Source organism: Vanessa atalanta, chromosome 7 (genome assembly GCF_905147765.1).
Source record: "Vanessa atalanta chromosome 7, ilVanAtal1.2, whole genome shotgun sequence".
Classification (NCBI taxonomy): Eukaryota; Metazoa; Arthropoda; class Insecta; order Lepidoptera; family Nymphalidae; genus Vanessa; species Vanessa atalanta.
In genome coordinates this window covers 8,191,815-8,203,063 of record NC_061877.1, presented here as the reverse complement: position 1 = coordinate 8,203,063, position 11,249 = coordinate 8,191,815, and positions in this window count along the sequence as shown.

Below are 11,249 nucleotides of genomic sequence, written 5' to 3'. Positions count from 1 at the left end.
GAGTGATTTTATCATATTGAGAAATAACCTCAAATTGTATAATATTTTCTACCCTAGTAGTAAGTAGCATAAGGGCGTATAGTATTTTATATTTAAAATATATCTGATATACATAACGTATTCCTATTTTGCTGTTGCTATTTATTCACAACATACTATAAAATGTGGACATCTCTATTTAAACATGGTCACTGTTTTTGTTTTGTTATTATTTTAAAAAAGCTATCGTAATAGAATATGTATATATACTTTTTTTAAATAAGCTCCAAAGTAATTAATACTATCTAAATTTAAATCTACGGCGAGGATAAAACAATTCACGAGATGAGCCTTAGTGTTATTTTTTAATTCTATTAATTGTTTAATGGACATTTTTTTTAAATATTCAACTTCATATTTTTAGTAATGATCTTTTAATTATAAACGATTTTCGACCATATGCGACTCGTAGTATGCTCTACATAAGGTTACCATTGAAAATCAGCGTTGGGTTATTGTAACCCAACTTGGAAGCTGAATGGCACACCTATTTACGACAGACATTAAGACAGACTATCACTGCTCACCAAATCTCTTTTTGTATATTTTCTTTCCTTTTTGTTGTGTGTGTTTTTTTTGTAAATTAAATAGTATAATCTTTATTTTTGTTTTTTATACTTTTTATGATTGTACCGTGTCCTAAATTAACATTTCTTTCTTTCTTATTTTACGATATATAAAAATAAAGATATACTTTATCCAAGCAGACACCTACAAGAACATTTAAATTGTCATTTTACAATGATTCATAGTGCTTGGCTGAACCAAAGTTTCGCAGTAAGTAACGGAGCGCTTCTGTTAAAGGAAGCCTTAAAACTAATGCCTACTTGAAGGTATCTTTTCCGTCTGTGAACGTCAAAAAATCAATACTTTGCTTAACAGTGTATTTGCATAAATTTCGCGTTCCATATTGCAGATAAAACGCAGCTTGTCAACCTTAGCGGCGTTTACCCTGCTTTTATAATGAAGCATGTCATAACATTTTTATAGTAAGAGACGAACCATTAAGTAGGTTTAGTATATTAACATTACCTCAAAGCCCCTGAAGAGCTATGTTTGCTGGTAAGCCTTTAATATATCGTAGCTCTTATTCTGTTGCGATTAAGCATATTTTAAACTTAATAAATCCTTGACTTATACGCAATTATTGCATTTAATATTTTCGCTTTTTATTGATATCAAAGTTTTGTGCGTGTCTTATCTAGAAAATCGATATTTATAACAATACCACGGTTTACGATACTGACTTGTTATGTTTTATTTAAATCAGACAATTAAGTACCTTATTATAAAAAAAAATCTCAATAGTAACTATAGGTAGTATATTTGATAGACGGTTATGCCAGAAATCATCCGCCATATTCTATTTCTAGTGACGTCAAATCGTGAATGATACGATAAATGAAGACCTTATGCATCCTACTTAACATACTCGACATTTTTCTCATCATCAGGCTCGTTGTATGTAATTATAGTTTACAATATTCTGAAGTAAATCCCCCACTATGTAGAGGATCGGGAGCGAACAGTATACTAAATTACTATAATGGATCCATTTGGCAAGCCGCTAAGTAGGCCGCTGAGTTAATGTATGAAAACCGATCGAAAGCTTCGTGAAACTTTGTCGAGGATCAAGAGTATCGAGAAATAAACGTCAACTATCTTTTAGATAATGTTCGACCAAAAAATTACATATAAAATAATTACATAAAAATATTACTTACATTATTGATTGATAGATTAAAGAACATCGATAAATAAATAAGTATATATTACTGTTTATTGTTAGAAAATACAAAACAATTAATACTTTGTGAAAAAAGCAATACGAATTATAAAACCTTGTATTTATCTTCTGAAATACGTTAAAATGAAACCAGTGTCCTGGTGGTGTGAACGTCAGTTTCCGAAAATAATTAAAAGAGGTATGAATGAAAAGATTTAATAATCAAAAAAAATAAACGAACACAAATTTTTCTGGCTGGTAACGAATAGGAACTAACAAAGTCTATGCCTGTTGCTCGACCTGAATAATTTCTTTAACACGATACAAGAGTTCAAAGCGAACAGCGGTGTATACAATTTTTGTACAGGTAAAGGAATTGTTCCCCTATTCATTATAAAAGTCTTTATAGTGATACTTTGTTATTTATCTTTCCATTGGTCGGCCTGTCTGTCGCGTTGTAAATTTTAAACATTTTCAGTATTTTGAGACTCATTTACTGTGTCGAGATTTTTTCTCGTATAATATATTAGTATTGACGTAATTATTAATACCTCGATACATTTAAAAAGTTTATTTATTTTGGGTTATAACTGATGCAAAGCTATCTAACACTTGAACTTTGAACTGTTATGTTATGTGTGGGATTTTCTGATGGTTTCCATTGAGTAAAAAAAATCACCTAGTTTAATAAAACAATAATTTATTTATTAAACAAAATAATTTACCGAATGACGATGAGACGTAATTGCCAAGCACTCTATATGCCTTATTTTTTATAATCTGAGTTTATTAATTTCAGTTTTAAAAGTAGAAAAAAGCTATTAAGTTTATCTACAGCACCGCACATGTCCCATACTGTGGTATGCCCTAGGGCTCTGGAATGTGTTAAAACGGAAGGGTCCCGCCCTTACAATAGATTTCTAACATAAAAAACATTCCAATTGTGAAAAATAATTACATTTAATATAGTATTTATTAGTATATTACGAGTGTCCAAAATGCCTCCCTATGTATCCATATTTTTATTAAAAACCCGTCTAAAAATCATTTGGAAAATAAGCCTTCACTTCTTTACCCCAGGACTTCTAGGTTTCTTGTTCTGATCCGGCAAAAGAGGGTAGAGATCGTTGCCGAAGAACGGTATAAGAGAACGCCTTGGAGTATGTCGTCATTTCACTTATAAATATCCTACATCAAAAATATATACACCTGTAATAAAAATATAGCAATGTCGCAGTTTACAATAATTGATATTATATATTTCATATAAGGCTCATACATGTCATTGTATCGCGTGTTCGCGGCATCAATGATTCCACATATCTATTATATAAGACAATAACTGTAACACAATTCCAATATAATCAACTCAACTAATCCACTTTCCTGAATGACTATTGGCGGCTGATAGCACCTATCACATGCTATTTGGTAAATTACTATGAACGTATGAAATATTTTTACTCGTACAACTTTGTTTTTGGTGATTAAATTACCGTGTGCTTATTTATATCTATTAATATGTGTATAATAATAATTTATGTGTGTATAATATACGATTTTAGCTAGTTATAATTATATACTATTTATTAATATCAACAAAATAAATTATACAGAATATATCAAGGTAATTTCATGCGTGAACCTTTGTGTTCTGAACTTTACTTAAATGTTAATTATGTTATTACCCATGTCAAGATGTACACATGACTAAAATCAACAGTAAAATTCCCAGTGCAGCCAACCAGAAAATATTAATTTAAATTCGTTATACCTTATGTCATTCAAACTATTTCTCACTACATCCAAAAGATGTTTTTTCTTTTAATAGTAAATAAAATTGTTGCATAATACTTTGAGGATAATTTGAATTATTTTGCATAAACGCGCTGAGATACACTGAGCGACACGGGACCAATACTAAACAAACAGCTGTTTTGCGTCTCCGTCGATAGTTGAAAAATAAAATGAATTTGTTCAGACAGAAGAAGGTGCCATTTGGTTTTCGAAATTAGAACAATTTAGATTGCCTCCTCAACTCATGAATATTTAAGATATTTCAAGAATTTTTTTTAAGCAGTTTCGTTAATTCCGTCGCCATTTAATGCCTTAACAACACAGGAAGTATGGCAGAATAGAACGTTTGGCAAGCCACCAATTCACCAGGAAAAGTACCTCCGAAAACAATTATCATCAGTTCTCCTACCTAGACATAAAAGTCTTCTAAATACTTGTCCTTGCTAATCTACTGCGTTGAGCCAATAAATAAAATTTGCAGGGCCGTATTATACATTAGGTAGTGTAGGAAGTTAGAAAAGTAAAATGGCCTCGAGAAATGCATTCCCTAGGGTCCCCACATAGTTAATTCAGCCCGGAAATAAGAAGAAGAGAATGAGTATGATGATTATAAATATTTACTAATGATATTTAAAATATAGCTCATATTGCTTCGTTACTCTAACTTAGCATTATATAAAAAAAAATCTGACATCAGTTAGCTACGTTATTAAAATTGGTAATTAAAATTAAAAAACTGTTTTGACCATTGGCATAGTAGGTAAGGTACAAAAACATATTATTTTTGTACCTTACGTTATCAATGCACTGCACTCTGTGACGTTACATCGCTTGTCATTGTAATTACATTAGCTCACTAAACATTCAAACTGAAAGTGGAACTGAAAGTAGCATCAATTCATGTTTGGTACCAATCCAAGCGCAGTGATGAAAAATTTGCTTTTTGTTCCAGTAAATTTTCCAAATATCACGAACTAGCTACCAGGCCCGACGTCACCCGATTAAAATAAGGGTTTAGGTATCCGAATATACTTTTAAATCACCTATAAATATGTATTATAATTCTATCAGTTTCGGTTTGCATTAACTGCATTTACTGAAGGCACCGCGTCTATTTATATTTCTAATACTATTAGTCTATCTGACAATTTTGATTTGTACTGGTATTCCAAATTCAAATGTATATGTTTTTAATAAGGCTAGTTTTTGTGACCTTTAATCATTCTAAAGTAGTTTTTTTTCGGAAATTATTGTAGTGACATCTATAAGGGATAAATAATTATATATAGAAAACAATTTAGCGATCTTCAAATTGTACATACAAAGTTGTTTGTATGGTTTTGTCAGCGTTCGCTTGGAATGCGCCCGGACCTTCAATTTTAGTTCGACTACGTTGTCATACTAAGGTATCTCTTAGAAATGCAATATATAAACTTACTTTATAACTTTTTTCGTTATAAATTCATACCTGCTATCATAATTTGAAAATTCCAAACCATTTGGATTAATATTCCACCGTAAATATTCTACATAACAAACAAAACTTGTTACGAATGTTATAAATCGATTATGCTGGTGTGCACAGATTTCAGTCTCGAATACTTGACAACTGCGCAGGAAATATTATAGTGCACAAATTCTTAATTTTTACAATTCAGTGGAATGGTTGGTTCGATGAAAGTAACTTTTCGGGTTAATTAACAACTTGATTTTATGCGTTTTCTGAAATACGAGTGTGAAAACATTGTAAATTAATATTGGGAGCGCGAGGAGCTTCTACTGCTTCCACTAACCTGCTCCGTCAAAGAAGATCAGGGAGAAGGTGTTGGCGATATCCGCTCCGTTTCCAACCATAAGAATCACTGGATTAGAGGGCTTCTTCCGTACCCTAGGCTCTTCATAGATGTTAGAGGCCGTCATAAACTGATTATCAGTCGGGACAACACGGTAGGAAGACATCCCGTGTCGCACCCCGAAGAGACGAACTGGGTCAAATCCTACTGAAAGCCTTGGAACCAGCAATCTAATAAGTTAGCCACAAGACCAACGAGGTAGTTATATTAACTCTAACTGCTTCGCTCTTAAACTGATGATATCCTCCTTACTGAATTCTCAAGGGAAGGCTCACTGCGGTGGAACTTATTATAGTGCACTCTTATAATCCGATGGGACGGCCTGTCCGATTATCAGAAAGAGTTCAAAAGCTTAACCACCTTACATGCGTTCAGAGGCAAGGGAGCAAATACACTGCCAATTTCCAGACTTCAAAATACTATTGAGTATATTTCAACAGCAAAACCAACGAGACATTACTATATAATATAAGCAGGCTAAATATATAAGATAAGCAGGAGAGCCGAGATGGCCCAGTGGTTAGAACGCGTGCATCTTAACCGATAATTTCGGGTTCAACCACAGGCAAGCACGACTGAATTCTCATGCGCTTAATATGTGTGAGGAAACCTGCATGTGTCTAATTGCAACGAAATTCTGCCACATGTGTATTCCACCAACCTGCATTGGAGCAGCGTGGTAAAATATGCTCCAAACCTTCTCCTAAAAGGAAGAAGAGGCCTTAGCCCAGCAGTGGGAAATTTACAGGCTGTTAATGTAATGTAAAAATGTAAATAAGCAGGATAACGTAAAATAATTTCGAGTAATAGTCATTATTACCCAAGTGATTGTAAGCTACAGAAGCTTAACATCCGAATAGTGCATGGTCATGCATTAACAAGTGTGTAACAAGCGTTCCGTCAGTCCAACTGCCACCTTCAGAACTAATATGCGACGATCAATTTTGAACCTAAACTTTGTCCTATGTAACACTCAAATGAACTGTCTATTTATACTCTTGTGTGATTAAACTTTATTTTTAAATGTAAGCATATAAATATTGCGTAAACGAATAAGTGATACCAGCATAAAAACTTAGTATTATTATATACGTAATTATATATTCAAAATGCTTTATTTTTACAATGAAAAGGAAAACCAACAGACTCAATGACAATTAGTGAAAAATCATGCATGTACAATTACGTTATAATCCCGATTTTTGTTTCGATAATTTGCCGTTTAATTTTATCGTAACAAAATAATCCGCCTGGGAGGCGCTGAACAGTAAGCTGAGGCTATTTATTTATTCAATGAATCGTAAACGCCGTCGGAGTGGGAACACTGACGTCTGCATTGTGATGCGTTCAATTAGCAAACGTTAAGAGTCGGATAATTGGTTACCGTGGCGTTTTTTGTGACGATTCAATTGTTTTCCAATTAACACTTTCCTTAATGAATGTCCTCTCGAATTGTATTCTGATTTGAGTGTCGCAATAGAATTTTATATACGTGGTCATTGTTTGTACTGTATGTCGTATCTGAATATTACTAGCACTTAACTCTGGAATGATTCAAAACAAGTTATACATTGTTCGAGAACGATCTTCCATAAAATTAATAAAAAAAAACTCTATCTAACTGTAGTTTATCACTACAGACAGTGAAAAACTATTAAACTATTTAAGTTAGTTCTATAACATCAATAATAAATAAATGAACGCAAGACTTCAAAATACGACATTCAACTGGAACAATTGTTTCAAAAATTTAACAATGTGTATATCTCACCCTCGAATCATAAATGTTATTTCAAGTGTTGAATAGGATTTTTCTAAGAAAATGGGAAAATTATATTCCTTTTGAAGTGACTGTTCCTCCGCTGCACCCCGCATCGTGCTAATTCTATCCCTCCGTCCTTTGAACCGCTCAAGTCAATCGAAAAGTCGATCCCTTGGTTAAACATCACAAATGAAAAGCGTCTATTGGGGAATGTTTTAAGTAATTGAAGAAACTGAAAGTGTTTTCGTGATTCGTAAATGAACAAAGAACAAAATTCGAGTTTTATCGCTGTTATTACATTTATTTAATTTCGCCTCATCCATCGCTGAATAAATTAATTGATTGTTTCTCTCGTTTTTGTTTTATTTTCATTACTTCCAATTTGTTTTTACTTTGATAATAATTTGGGAGAAATTGAATAATGGATATTCAAATTGGTTTCAATTTATATCTTAACGCACTTAATCTCGTTATTTGTACGATATAATAACAACCTTATTATTGAAAAGTGATATAATTTATTTAAATAATACGATAAAATGCTATTTTCTTAAAAAACGACATGATAAAAAATAAATAATTCTTATTTATTATTTATAATTGCAATATTGAAACGAAAACATATTACAATCATTATTTATACATTATTTTCAACTACAAAATATGCGTTTTGAAATACATGTATTTTAAAAAATTTAAATTGTCATTATCATTGAAAGACGTGAACAATCAAGAAATAAAACTTTATATGAAGGCAAATACAAAAAGTTCGTTAAAGTTTTATCTTGTGTGTTTTTTTTAAAAATAATATATTCTTAACATGCAATTTAATATAAAGGTTCGACTACTGAGCGAACCCTAGTTATTATTATCATAGAACATTAAATTGCTATTATGATAATAATCTTCAGTGCCAACTATTACATTGACAATTGAAATAAAATAAACGCGTCTCCTTATATTTAAAATGCACTGAACTTTTCGTAACAACAAAGAAGCGCATACCAATCTCCCCAAGCAGGGTTGAATATTGGCAAGTCAGTTGGAATAATATCTTTTGTTAACATCAAGATAAGAATATTATTTTTTCGCTTCAGTTGTTCGGAAGATTGGTAGTACATCTGCTTTCGAAGTTAACTTCTTTGGTATCATTATTCCATCCATATGATAATTTATATTTCAATATTAATACAATATTCGTATCAAATTTAAATATAAATTCATTAATAAAAATATATTCTCCAATGGACTAATCATGGGTTTTTTTTTCTAAATTATAATAGGTAGGTGGAATAACAAATGAACCACCTTATGGTTAGTATAACCACATCGGCGCTGTAAGAAATACTAACCATTACTGAAATCGATAAAAAGCCACCGACTTTGGGAACTAAGAAGTTATGTCCCTTATGATATATACGCTTCAATTCGAACCACAACAATACTAATCGATGCGGTACCTAACACTAAGTAAAAAATAATTTCAAACATATTTAAGTAAAAATATGACAGCGATGGCTGTAGCAGCTGAACTTAATTGGAAACAAAGAGCGAAAAGATGTTAATTTCTAAAAGTAATCAGGAAATAATGAACATTACCCTATAATAAAAACACTTTGAGTAATATAACCTTAATCATATAATATTATAACAGTAAGATGCTATAAGCGTAACTCCAGAATACCGCAAAGTCAATTTCCGTAAAATTATATTCATCCTTAAGCCACTTCTGTATATAGCTACCAACATAATAACAGTAAAACGCTGACGAGATAGCAGAGAATCTAAACCGACGAACTTATCTTAAACAGAACAATCAGATAGACAAAATTGAACCTTATAATCTACATACTGAAGGATTTATAATGGAATTTTTGGATTATACTAACGATATTTATTACTTTGACGCAACTGACATGTTACATTTGCGCAGATAAACTTTTTACAACTTTGAAAATTGTCAGAAAGTCGATAAAGCCTATACGCACTGTAAAGGCGAGTTTGTAGAGCAATCAAAATTTCAAAGTTTTGATGCGTTTCTGTTATGGTTGCGACGAACTATTCGCCGATAACTTAATTAAAAACTACGAACATGTTGATAAACGAGGACTTTTACATTCAGTAGTATATTTTGGAAGATAACATCTTTATTTGTAAGGCTTATTTGTAATTCAGTCATACCTAATTCATATATCTTATATTCTTATCGTTTTGCATTTTATATGTATATAATTATCATGAACATATTATAGAAATATGTGGAAATAGTTTCATAGAACAATTACTCAAAATTAATTCTCCAATTAGATAACATCCCTATCTATGATATCTGTGATAGATATCATTGTTATTGGTTGGTTATCTTGATGTCATTGATATCTTGCGTTACCAGACTATATTATTATAAAATTGCAAGACAGTGACAAGTGAACACGTGATACAAAGTATTGATTCTTTGGCGGTATAATGTTGGCGATAAGGGTTGGGGTAATACTCTGTGTAATTTCACACACAAAGTACTTACATAACATTCAACGGTGTAAGGCTAAACTTTTAACCTTGCTTTTGGTTGGAGGTGACCTCTTATCGTAGCCTATTTAGAACACTACCAACTTAATTTTTTATTTATTAATAATATAAATTTATACAAATTTAGTTACTAATATAGTAATTTAATACTAGTAAGCACATACTAATCATTAACTAACTTTCGTTTCTACAGTCTCACAAGGAAAAGTATGGAAGTAGTAGGTCAGAAACTTTACCTAGCGATATTCTCTCAGGACTTAAAGCAAACTATACGTCGATATTATTAATACTTATAGGGCTTCTGTGGCTCCATCTGGGCTACCATTTACAAAATTTTTTTAATGTATTTCATTACGTGCACAAGAGTGATTTAGAGTACGCAGACAACTTATCATATTAATCGCAGATAACATCTTCGCACATCTGTATTTTACTATGATTGATGATAACAACAGCCCTGGCTGGTTCCTGACCGACCTGAAATAAAATATATGTCACATATGTGCAATACCTAAAAACATCTGGTATTTTCACTGTGGGAAGTTACTCTACTCTAATTACAAAAAAAAGTAATGTCATCATTCCCAGGCATCATCATCGTTTTCCACTGCACGGAAAGTAAAGTAAATTCCATAAATGTCCCACGTATAGCCAAAGACTACTCTTCTCATAAGAAAAAAAAATCACATTATTCCGCCACGGTTCTTCAGATAGCGGATGACACAAACTCAGAACTTTTCTGACACAGTTAAGTGTTATCACGATGTCCTTGAAGCTTCTTAACACGAATTCAACTCTTAAAAACATGGCTTGCTTAGACTTGGACCTAATTTCGATTCCGATATCCGAATCAGAGATTATGAATATATGTACACTTTCGTAAATACACATAATTCTGTTGTGTAAACGGTAGATTTTGAAAGACTGGGAAAACATACAAGACAATAGCTGTGTAGAGGACTATAAAGTTTAGTAAGCCGCGTTGTCTTACCGTCTTTAGGGACTATGTACAGAATGCGGAAACGAACGGACAGTGCTTGGGGACTTCTAAATAAAACGTTAGCAGGATATAGACGCTATGGGACAAAACTAATGGCCGTACGAACTATACATTTTTCGTTAGAAACAAAGTTTAAAGCTTCGTAAATTAACGATGCGTTCGAAGTATTGCTAGAAATCACACATACCTCTCTGACTAGTTTTATATCGTGAGATACGACTCATTAAAATATAAATAAATATATTCTTACAAAGTTAACAAACAATAATGTATATTATTATTCAGAATTACCTTCCTTTAATAAATTGTTTATTTGTTGTGCCGTACCTATTTTTAAAAAAACTGGCCAAGTGCGAGTACAACTCAAACTTATAAAATTAACTATTTATAAAAACGGGGAAAAAATCTTGTCTGGTCTATTGGGGGCCTTACCTTAAATATTTATTTTATTCTGTTTTTTAGTATTTGTTGTTATAGCAGAAATACATCACCACGGTTCATGAGATACAGCCTGGTGACCGACGAACCGACAGCGGAGTCTAA